The 12,121-nt window shown below is 39.1% G+C and overlaps 1 pseudogene; it reads left to right on the top strand.

The window, feature by feature from the left end:
• The first annotated feature begins 1,910 nt into the window (after positions 1 to 1,910).
• Positions 1,911 to 5,192, top strand: LOC148717675 (uncharacterized; annotated as a pseudogene).
• Positions 5,193 to 12,121: the final 6,929 nt, after the last annotated feature.

The raw sequence follows: 12,121 nt of genomic DNA, 5'->3' as shown, positions 1-12,121 counted from the left end.
CGTTAGGTCAAGATGACTGGATATTGATTTTTTTTGCGTTTTTATGGACCGAGAAGAAGTCGAGGTCTATAAAAACGCAGGAAAAGAAAGAGGCTGATATCCGGTCATCTTTACCAAACTAGAGAGTTCATTTTCTCTTGGCTTGGTCAATGAATGATTTAATACATGGCAAAAAGATTTCGCTTTAATAGGAATCAAGAATGACTTGTTTATTTCGAGAGCCAAGAAAGAAAAACAACCGTGTTTGTAGCACTGTAGATAAATAACTACACTTTTAACGCCTCTAAGAGAATGCACATTTAAACCAGCCAGATGGATGGCTCTTTAAGATGTAAAGATTTGTTGATACGTGTGTCTGATTCGACTAAAAATAAATAATTATCACAGATATTTAGTTACAAATATAACAACAACAAGAACAAAGATAGAAACTAGTTGAAATTACAACGAACTTGCAATTTGTGACGTAGCCAGGTCCGTTAAACTCTTAGATAAAAGTAACACGACGCTAGCAAAAACTAACACAACGACTGACTCAGTTGAAATCAACTAGCAATGAAAACAACGCGCATTATGGCGAAAATAAATAGCCACCGGGGTTCCCTAATTTTTACATAACCTCACGCAAAAACGTGAACTTAATTGAATGGAAACAGAACATTACAATAGAAGTACGGAACAAAGAAAAACAAAATTAATAAAATTACTTGGCAGTTGCTAGAACAGAGAGGATCGTTTAATTTGTTTTCTCTTCTGACTGACTTCTGCCGCTTTTTGTGACTTCGTCGCCGACATTGTCCAAAAGTAGGGAACTTTGTAATTCCGCTTCAAGGACTTTTTCTCTCTTGCTTAGGATCAATACGGGCAATACCAAGCGGGCAAGATGCGCCCATCTCGCCCGCTCGGGTAACCAATCAGAACATTTGCTCCATCTTATCCGCGCGCGCTGCCAGCTATATAAATAAAGAGATTTACTGAGCACATCTTGATCAAAGGTTTTGACATGTTGCTTTCTTCCATGCAAGAGTCAAATTGAACACTTGAGCTACAGCATTCAACACATGATGGTCATTTGATGGTCTAGTACATCATTAATTTTTTCCTCTAGCCGGGTTCATTTTCTAAAAGCGAAATATTGGGAAAACATATATTCCACAGTTGTTCTCAGCTTTTATTTCCTTTTTTGTCTACATCTCTTCTCCCCGCCGTGAGGAGAGAAAATGAATAAATATATAAATAAATAGATAAACGGAAAAATAAAGCTCAACAGTTACCACTTATAGGCATTGGCCAGTTTGGGCTGGAAATGATTTTTCTCAACTCGATCAATAAACCGCTTAAAGGACCATACCGTTTTTAAAAGGCTTCGGTCGCTAATAAAGCAAGACTTCAATCCACCAGAAATACCGTGGAACCCCGATTTAATGAACCTCTCTATAACGCAGTCCTCGGTGTAACGAACGATACTTTTCGGCTTTACGGCTAAAGTTACAGTAAAACGTATGCCACACAACCTCGATGTAACAAAACTCGTTATAACGAAATCCTCGTTATAGCGAACACAATTCAAAAGCCCAAACGCATAGAAATACCCCGATATAACGAACAAATGTCAACACCCGATCAAAGAAAAATGTAAAACAGACCAATCGTGCTGTACTATACATTGGTGTTCTGTTCTTTAATACTGACCAATTTACAAAGGAAATCATCCCTTGATAACAATCACAAGAAAACAAACAACTAAGCAACAATGATACACTTGGAAGCCTTCAAATTGGTGGTGATTCGGTTGCTGAGATAGCGAATTCAGTTTTAGTAATCAAGAGGACATAGTTTTGAGTGGCTTTCTTACAATAATACTAGATTGAAATTTCGTTCTTTTTCTTTTAATTACAGAATTTGACAGCATGCTGAACCTCAAGCTAATTTTTTATATCAGTGTTTTACAAGCTTTGCTTGCGATAGCTCACGGTTGGTATTTTTTTGTTTTGCTGTTGATTTGATTTTACATACCCATGTTATCATTCATTGAACAAAAGTCATTAAGAGCTCACTCTGTTTTACTTTGAAGCTATTAGTGTACCAGATCTTGTGGCCGTCTATCCCCTGAACAGCAAGTATCTGACGAAAGAAATAAAAAATCGACTGCCCCCAGGTATCCTCAGGGATGAGTCTTTGGCGCCTGGAATAGATGGAAAGGAAGGGGGTTCGTACCAATTCGCAGGAAATATTGGAAGTTACATTGAGTTTCCAAATAATGGAGGACTAGACGTAAAGCGCTCTATAACGATATTACGTTGGGTGTATACTCAGACTACAGATGGTCCTCTCTTCCAGTACGCCGGTACCGAGCACTGGGGTGTTCACCTGTGGATGGCGAATGGAGGGTTGTTCTCTCTTTTCTTGCGCAGGGACTGCACATCCACAACATATCTGTATTACGAAGCTCTGTCTTTGGCTTTTAACAAGTGGCATTACGTGGGATGTTCCTATGACTTCAACACCGGTGAAGCGAATTTATGGTTAAATGGACAATCGGTGGTAAGAACGAATATTGGAAAAGAGATTGTACTTGCCACTCAAGATGAAGGCCGAATTGACGCTATAAACATGGATGAGCGCTACTTCCAAGGAAGAATCACTGCCGCACAAATCTATGACGTGGCCCTGAACGCTGATCAAATAAAAGCCGTGGAAGACGCTGGTCGAGGGGGTAATTATTCTAAAATTTACTTATGCCAATTGATAACGTCTTCATAAACCAGGGACCGCGGCACCTCTGTTTTTAGAATTGTTAACATTTTTTTTTCACACTGCTTTGTAGTCTGCAGTCTATCGAATAGAAGCTTCTTTACTCGGTAACGAGTGAGGCTCTCTCTTGTCTAATAATCTAAATTGGTATCAGTGCATATGGCCATTTACTGATAGAGGTTTGTATGTTAAAAGCTGATGTTTGCGAAGACAAAAAGCCCTGCCAGAATGGAGGTAAATGCAGCAACTCTGGTGACAGCTACACCTGTTCTTGTGTCGGAGGATTCAAGGGAAAAAATTGTGAAAATGGTGAGTGAAAGCCTTCAAAATCGTGTCAACGGTGTAAGTGTAATGATAAAATGTCTTCTATACTGCAATGCTTTTTTTGTCAAAATATCGACAGAGTTATTTTCAAAATGAAAAATGAAAGACTAAAGCTGACATCATAACTCCACCACAGATGACACACAATTCGTCTCCGATTCAGGAACACAGGACCCTCCTTGACCACACTTTTCCTACTTTCTGTTTTTTTAGACCATTTCGCTCTTTACATGTCATAAAATGTGATAGCTTTTTTAATGCCGGCCATGTGTAGTAACCAGGATATTGGAATCTCGAGAGGACAACAGTTGTTCGTAAAGACTCGAAAAGATGGGAAACAAGAAACTCTAAGTATCAAACCTTGGTAGTATGTCATTGATATTATATCGAGTCGAGGTGATCACTTATGAAAGCTGCTGAAAAATCCAAGATTAAAACTACAATTAAAGTTGTAAGCTTCCATGCAGTCTTTTGGTTTTGAAAGATTTTATCGGCAAAGATAGAAGTCGAGCCGGAAATAGATAAAGACTGTTTATCCGATTATTTAATGTTACAGCCTAAAAATCAGTCTCATCTAAAATAGATGTTTCTTTTGTTGAGTGTTGCATCAAGGAAAGACACATCTTAACTATAAAGTGATTTATTATATTCACGCTTGAAAATTCTAATACAAAAAAATTACTTAACTAGCTTCTCAGGAATAAACTTGTTTGCTAAGTAATTTCAGCTTTAATGTTTTCGATTTTGGGTAAGATGTCAATGAATGCAAAACGTCATAACCATGCCAAAATGGCGGAGAGTGCAAGAACACACAGGGCAGCTATGAATGTAAATGAAAACCTGGGTTTACGGGAATAAATCGTGTAAAAAGGTAAGAAATTCACTGGGCAGTAGCTGTTGCTCAAAATCTTTGTGCCAGCATGGCACGTATTAAGCTTACACGTCCTACAGAGAAATCTGAAGATTTCAACTGGATATCAGTGGGTTCAATGGTATTTGAACAGACTTACGTTTTGCGAAATCAGCAAAGCCCTCGAATGACCATCAGAATTGGATTCTGAAGAGAACCTTGAAGTGATACCAGAGCCGTGCTTTATTAGAGTGTATTGTTTTCCTTGTTTTCCTTGCACGTTGTACAGATGAGGACTATTACTTAATTGCTGTGTGTTACAATGGAGGGAAGTGTATCGATGGAATGAATAGCTTCACGTGCGACTGCAAGAAGGGATTCATTGGAGAACAGTGTGGTAAGAAAACTAAAAGGTCAAAGGGGCTGTAAGGATGACACCTTTCCTGGAGCTGTCTAGGTTTTCAGGCAGAATATGAATTTGAAAAACAGCACACAAGGTCAAATACGAAGGGTAAAATTGGACTCAGCTCTTACCGTTTGAACGTTTCCTTTTAAAATACATTTCGATACACTCTAAGGGAGCAAGGGTTTTCTATGTGTTTTTCCGCTTCTTTTGATTCTTTTTTCTGAATTGTGGTCTCTTTGGTCTACATCATTGGTCGAACTGATTTTGAGACTAAGACTGAGAAGCTTACTTTTGCCTACCAACAAGATTTAAACCAGAGTTTGTTATGAGGATCAAAACCTAACTCTGAGGATCCTGTCGAAATTGTATGAGGCGCGAAATTTCTGGCAAGTGTCGTCGCTCAGTGTTATCTTAGTTTATAATGTTTGAAAGACTAAGGGGTAAATAACTTTTAAAAGGGATGGTGCAGTATCGACTAAGCTAGACTATGGGAAAACTCTTTCTTACATATTTCTATTAATGAAGTTGATTATATGTGTTAAAGAATGGAAAAGGCAGGGATGCTATAAAGAGGTCAAAGATAAAAACAAGAAGGCCATGGGTAAGGTATCGGGAAAGTTCAGAAAGTACACTAAGAATATTCAAGGTGCTGTGGAGGCTTGTATGAAAGCAGTTAAAGGCAAAGCACAAGAAGTCTTTAGTGTTCGTGGGAAATTCGATTGCGTGATGCTAAAAGGCAGGGCTTATTACAAGGTGTACGACGCATCATCCAAAGGGTGCAAGGCAGGAGGAGATTACGCAGTTGAGGTAAAATCGGCTAATTATGTGTACGTTTTGAAGAAGAATTATAAGCAATGAGGTTTACAACACGGAGACTAAGTAAGAAATGTGACTATCATAGGTCAGGTGTGAGTCAATGATCACACCAAGTCTCTTCCTGAGTCAACTGGGGTAAGGGACTTCCCCAGGAATGACACCGAGAAATCATTGGAATGTCTATTTATCAGCTGCCCTGTGCCAGTCAGCATAAATTTCGTTTTATCGGGGTTTATTAGCAACCGGTTTTCGCAACACCAAATAGCGACTCTTTGTAAGTCCTCCTCGAGCTTAATCTTGGTATTGTTAGAGTCAGTTGCATTGAAAGATAACAAGACTTTAGAATCATCGACATAAGACTCAAGATGGCAAAATTGAGGCGCGTATGAGAGATCGTTCAAGTAAATGCAGAAAAGGAGTGGAGAAAGTATCGCGCCCTGAGGAACTTCATCCGACCGGATGGAGCCGATGCGCACCGATTGGGTGCGGCCAGACAAGTAGCTCTGGAACCACGTAATCGTAGTGGGTGACACTCCCATGGTAGAGAGTTTCTGGAGCAATCACTGATGGCTTATGCTGTCAAAAGCCTTTGAGAGGTCAAGTAGTATTAGCGCACTAATTTCCTTCTTGTCCATGACTTCAAGAAGGAGGTCGGTGATGTAGATATTCAAAGTCTCAGTTGAGTGGAGTAACTTGTTACCGGATTGGTAGGAAGAGAGGCGGTTATGAGAGATAAGATAAGTGCTAAATTGTTCCAGAGCAAATTTTTCACACACCTTTGAAGCGGGCATCCTTAGGGGGCAAGAAGCCAATTAGAACACAGGATTTGCTGTGGGACATTTATTAGGCTTGAGTTGTCTGTGTAGAATGACGGAAATTTATTTAATGGTAATAAGAGAACACCGCCAAACAACAAGTGTTTGATTTCTTTACAAGTCGTTTTCTCGACAGCCGTCCCCTGCGCTGTTAGCCTTTCGCACCTCCCTACTAACAAGAACATCTGAACGGAGGTTTCCATCATAATGAAAGAGGGAACCCAATCATCAAAGTGGTCCTCATTGGGTCCCTAAAAGAAAAAGTAAATTTAATCACGAGAAAAGTTTCAATAACAAACACTCGCTAGATCTACGTTACAAATTTATTTGCCCATGTTTCATTTCTCCCTCACAGGCCTGTTTATCAGCAAGAAGTCGTAACAAAGATTAGAAAGAAACTGGAATGTATCAGCTGAGCTGAGCCGTGTGATTTTATCTGGGGTTAATAAAGTGTATGGAAAAAAAACATTTTGGTGCAATTTTTGTGGAAGAACATTGATGATTGTTGGTCGGGAATGATTATGAGCGGATTTGAGGAGTTCTTGTCAACTGACCCAGACAAAACTGTGCTTTGATATGAAGAAATATTTGCCACGCAGGCGCCAAAAATGGGCAATGAAAATTGCGTCTTTAATTTAAAAAATACGGTTTCAAAGAGAAGACTTTTTAACATATACTACTCAAAAAAACAAAATCATTATTACCTACTTACCTGCGCAAGCTGCACTGTTGTCTCTCGTTATGATCCTTGCCAATGTTCGGTTGCCTCAAGTTAGCTAAAGTATTGATACACGCTGAATCATCATAGCCGCTTTCTTACGCCGTAGAGGATAGGATATCGTCCGAATTCCAAGTTTCTAACCATCAGCAGCAAAACGGCAAAAAAAGTTTGAACCATTGGGCTCAACTCAAATTAGCCAATTTCATCGTTAGTCGAAGAAAATGTTAGTCGTAAAGTTTGTTTCTTTTTTCCGTAACGGAAAGGAAGTAACTGTTAGCCGTGAACTAGCTAAAATTTAAGCGTTAGCCGTAAAAGCTAATACCTATTTCGTCAAGATAAGGTTAGTAAGATGTTACATCTATTTTTCCGCTTTGAACGTTCCGCTTTGAACTAAAATCAATCTTCGGGTAAGGCCAACAATCTGCTAAAACCATTTTCTTTCAGGTTTTTCGACTTTTTTCAGCGTATCTAACTTTTCCATCATGCGTTACAAACATCCCATAAGGCTTGACACCTCGTGTCCACCGTGACATTACTAGGGAGTTTAAGAAAACCGCGACAGGCAACGGGAACGTCACTAAATGGTTTAAGGAGCAGAACAATGGCTGTGCACATGCGTTCTAAATGTTTCTAAGTTTCTTTGCGTCCTCTACAAAACGACAACGTGAAATGACCTAAACTTTGCTTGGTCTGGAGATCGAGAACGACGACGATTGAAATTTTAAAATTCTATTTCGAATTTGATGCTGTGTTCCATATTCAGTCTCGAGATAGTTTTGACAATGAGAAACAAACTGAATGAGTTATATTAAAGTTCACACAGCAACCAGGTGGACAATCAGACATGGTTTGATGCTACTCTGTTTTAAAGATTTAATTAAAGTAACCGGGAAATTACAATTCATCGACCCAACGTTTCGACACTCCTGTCTAGTGCTTTCATCAGGGGTGATCTGATCGTTGCAACAAGAGGCCCTTTTACATGCTCACTAGTTAGCTTCCCTTTTTTTCTGACGAAGTGTAAATAGGCGTCAGGTAGCAAGCCGCCATCAGTACGATTTAAAGGAGTGTGGGCGGAGCTGATATGCCAAGCTTCCAAACAAAGGCGCTGTTGGTAGCGGCGATTAGCGGTGATAATTTTAGAATTATTTCAACCAATTGTATGGTTACATATAAATGTTGTGCCGCGTAGCACAATAAAAAAAAAATGTTGGAACAGAGAATTAACTCTGAAGCGTAAATTAAAGTGCCAGGAGAAACCCATGAAAACCCATTGGGTGTCAGCCCTAGTAAAGGGTATCAGGAAACCACACGAGGTAAAGAAAAAAGTCTAATGACCTCGGTGGGAATCGAACTCATCTGTCCGACCTCGTAGCTTAGTCGGCTGAGCAACGGTAGATATAATCCAGAGGTCGTGGGTCCGGAGGTCGTGGGTTCGGAGGCCCAGTGGGTTTTTTTATGGGTTTCTCCAGGTACTTTAATTTACGCTTCAGAGTTAATTCTCTTTTCCACCGATTGTATGGTTAGTTCGGCAAGTGTGCTCCGACAAAGCTGAATTCTCTATTTTGCAAAAGAAGACCGCTTTCTGGTGCTCTTTCAAACGAGTACCAAACTGACGTTTGGTCTGTCCGATACACCGTCTCAAATGAACAACGATGCACTTAATGCTTCCGATCAACTGTATGAAGCTCTGACAGTGTTTGCCAAAACAAGGACTTTCGTATGGGTCCAAAGCAACGTTCGAAACAAACAAAGCACACCCATTTGAAAGCTACGTAAGACAGTCGCCGTTGGGAAACTCATCGTAATAGCTTAAACCTAAAGAGCTTCGGACTATGAATTCACATGGTTACTACATGCCAAATATAAAATAATTACTAAATCATACTGAACTATAGGTAAATACTTCATAACAGTTACCACAATTCTGGATCTATTAAGGTCCTTCCGGAAGCTCTCGAGCAAAGCGAGACCGAAAAAAACTCGAGATTTTGTTTGGAGGAGGTCTTTCCTCGACTTTTATCTTTACAACACAAGTTTTGATAGAAATAACTGATACTGATACTCATGGTCTTAAAATAAGTGAGGAGAATTTGCTACCTTTCTAAAATCAAGAAATGGATACATATTCTAGTCTTCTCGGATAAGGACGAATAAACCGTAGGCCCCGTCTCCTGTAGGGTTAAAGGTAGGAGACGTTAATTTCCCACGCACGAGACTACTGTGTGGTGGATGTCCTCCCCTGGGCGGGATGGGTGGGAATTGGCCCTGAAAAGTCCCTATGGGGAGTGGTCAATTAACCTATGTATGTATGTATGTATGTATGTATGTATGTATGTACTGAGTTTTAAAACTGAGCAGTAAAACTAAAAGTTAAATAGCTGTTATCTAGCTATCCTGTACAAGTTTGGATAGAAACGCAAACATGTCAAATATTTCAGTATCTTTGGCGAAAAAAATAAGGGACCTTAGAAAACACGTTACAGCGTACGAAGTTACTTTAACGCGAGAATGCGTAAGCTTGCAACTGAACCACATATGGTATACTAGATAAAAGGAAACGACAGCATCTCGTTGCTATCTAGGAAAGCTTCTTAGTTAAAGTCAGATTAAAACAAGTGAATGAGTGAGGTGAGTAGAGAACATCTCAAGGTAACTCGAAATGGTCACGCTTCTCTGAACCTTAACACCAGTGGATCGATACCGCTACGTGTGTTCGATACCGCCTCGTGTGTTCCCTGGTAACTGGTATTAAAAAGAATTCCTATTTATTTCTTAACTGGTTATTACCACGTTTTTTACAAAAAAGGTTACCATAACAATAATCTTACTGGTCTCTTATATTTTGGCTCCATGCTCAAAAATGAGTTCCATGAGCCCCATTTTAAAGTCCTGAATTGCAAGATGATATCATACTAGCTGGTCAGCCTTATTTATACTCCTGAATGGTGAGAAACGTGACATTCAGTTGTTTTTGTTCATTTTTTACAGGCTGATTTGTTGGCAAGATGTCGTTTTATCAGTTAGAGGAACATTGAAATAAAGTAACTGAAACAGGAGAAATGTGTCTGCTAAACATTTTATTGATATCCTGGTAGCCAGGGAGAACTAATAAAGTGAGTCAGTATAAAAGTTTTGAAAATTATTGTCTTCATATTCGGAAATGTCTATGTTGTTTGCGAGCGCTACTGGCCGGGCTGAACAAGTGGTAAAAGAAGATCCTTTGCAACCAGGTCTCTATGCCCTTCATTGATTATCTTCTATTTGAAAGCGTTGACGACTGATGGTTAGCTCGATCGAGACCCCTTAGATTGCCACTGTAGCACAGCAATTGACTTGTCGACCGCTGCCTGTAACAAACTGTGACAACATGGAACAACCAGCTACCGCAATCTTCCCAACCTCGATCAAGAGAGAACAAGAGGCTGAAAGTTGTCTTTCTTCATAGGAAAACCTAGAGAATTATTTTCCTAGAAAATTAGAAGTTTGGAGAGCAAGCGTATCCTTATCTTTTTGATTGAATATTTATTGCCGGAGAAGAAGCTTAGAATCCTACTGAAGACTAAAAATACTGCAATCATTTGTGAACTATTATTAAAGGACACAGCTGAGATTAAAAAGTCAAAAAAAGGAATAAAAGGCAAAAATTATGATAATAAAAATACACAAACACAGAAACAAATGCACACAAATAGCAATCCAGCTGATATATTGGATACATTCTGCAAAAAGCAGTAAATTACATCTACGTGAAGGGAGTTTGGAAATTAGAAATGCTTTTAGTTTAAATCTGAAAGAAAGGGTAATAGAGGTATTTTTTAAATTATAATTAAGATAACTAAGTAATTTTGGCTCACAAAATTTTATGGTAAATCTTCTGATGTTAGTATAAAAGTAATGGTTATCCGGTGAGGGTCTCAATGGGGTTTAACCGTCAGCCGTCAAAGGACTCAAATTTAACCGGTAGCCGTCATCAAGAATAGATGTTGACTATCAACCGTCAGAAATGGAAATCAATATCAACCGTATTAGAGTTTAGTGATAGTGTAGTCTGACTGTCCGGACGAGTACTAGTGTAGTCCTGAACAGGACTGTTGTTGGTTATGGCGACCACAATGGACTGTCCTTCTCACGAGTCAAACTCACCAGGACGATCAGACTACACTATCACTTAACGACTGATTGTGAGAAAAATCTTAAAATGTGCCAGATACTAACGTAGCTTTTGGGTAAAGTAGTATCCAAAAATATCCAAGAAAATGTGAGATCCTAAGGCGCGAAAGGCACTAACGTAACAATCCAAAAGAAAGAGAGATCTGACACTGCGCTTGATACAAATGTGAAAATCCAATGAAGAAGAATTCTAGAAGAGAGCGGGGTACCGACGTAGCAATCATTTGTAAGAGAATCCTAAAAGTGTGCTAGATACTATGGTAACAATCGAATGGAAGGAAATCCTAAAAAGAAGCAAGCTAATGAAAAAGAATCCTATAACTTTCTAAGATACTTACGTATCAAACGAAAGAAGCACAATCCTGAAAGTGTGCTAACAATCGGATGAAAGAGAACCCCAAAGAATCCGATTCATACCAAGTTTGGGTCGTCTAAATACCCCACACACGAGTGCTTGAACAGATGTCAATTCTTGCATACGATAAGTTAGTAGAGTCACGCAAGTTGAATAGTACTTATATGAACTATTTACCTATGTCTGTTTGGTGGAAACATTCTCTGCTTCTGTCTTATGACTCCCAGACCCCGCATTTTCGGTTTCACGCCTTACATTTGGTGGTCACTTACCAAAAATGAACGAAACGTTAACAAAACTGTTGCTACTTGGCAAACGAAACCAACCTCATTGTAAACATACTTAAGATAGAAAATATACTTTTTAGTAAGGGTACGAAACGACCAAATTGACTAGGTACGAATGGTCAAATTAATTGCTCAAATAGTGCTTTACTGCGAAGGATCGTGCACATACACGTTTCATAACCGCAGTTCATACATATGTTTCATATGTTTGTTGTTGTTTGATTTATCTTCTACGGGTTTATGTCGAATTAATTTGATGGCCTGCTCCCAGTTGGCTTGTTAGCTCAATTGGTAGAGCGCTGCACTAGTATCGCAGAGGTCAGTGGTTCGAATCCCGTACAGGCCTGAAATTTTTTTCAGGTCTGATTTTCACTATTGCTCAAATAGTGCTTTATTGCGAAGGATCGTGCACATATACAGTACGTTGATTGTTATGAAAACAGGTATAAAATAAATCACTGAATTAACCATCGTAAGTATCACATTGAGAATCTCATAAATGGTATCAGTCAGAGGTATGTTATTAATATCTCTGATAAACAAAAGATATTAGAATTTTTTTGTTGGAATAAAAAACGTTCCGACGATGTCATAAAGAAACGAAAGCGAATGATGAAATT

This window comes from Stylophora pistillata, chromosome 13, assembly GCF_964205215.1.
Source record: "Stylophora pistillata chromosome 13, jaStyPist1.2, whole genome shotgun sequence".
NCBI classification, from domain to species: domain Eukaryota; kingdom Metazoa; phylum Cnidaria; class Anthozoa; order Scleractinia; family Pocilloporidae; genus Stylophora; species Stylophora pistillata.
Note: the sequence above shows the minus strand (reverse complement) of the source record. Positions and strands in the feature narration are given on the sequence as shown.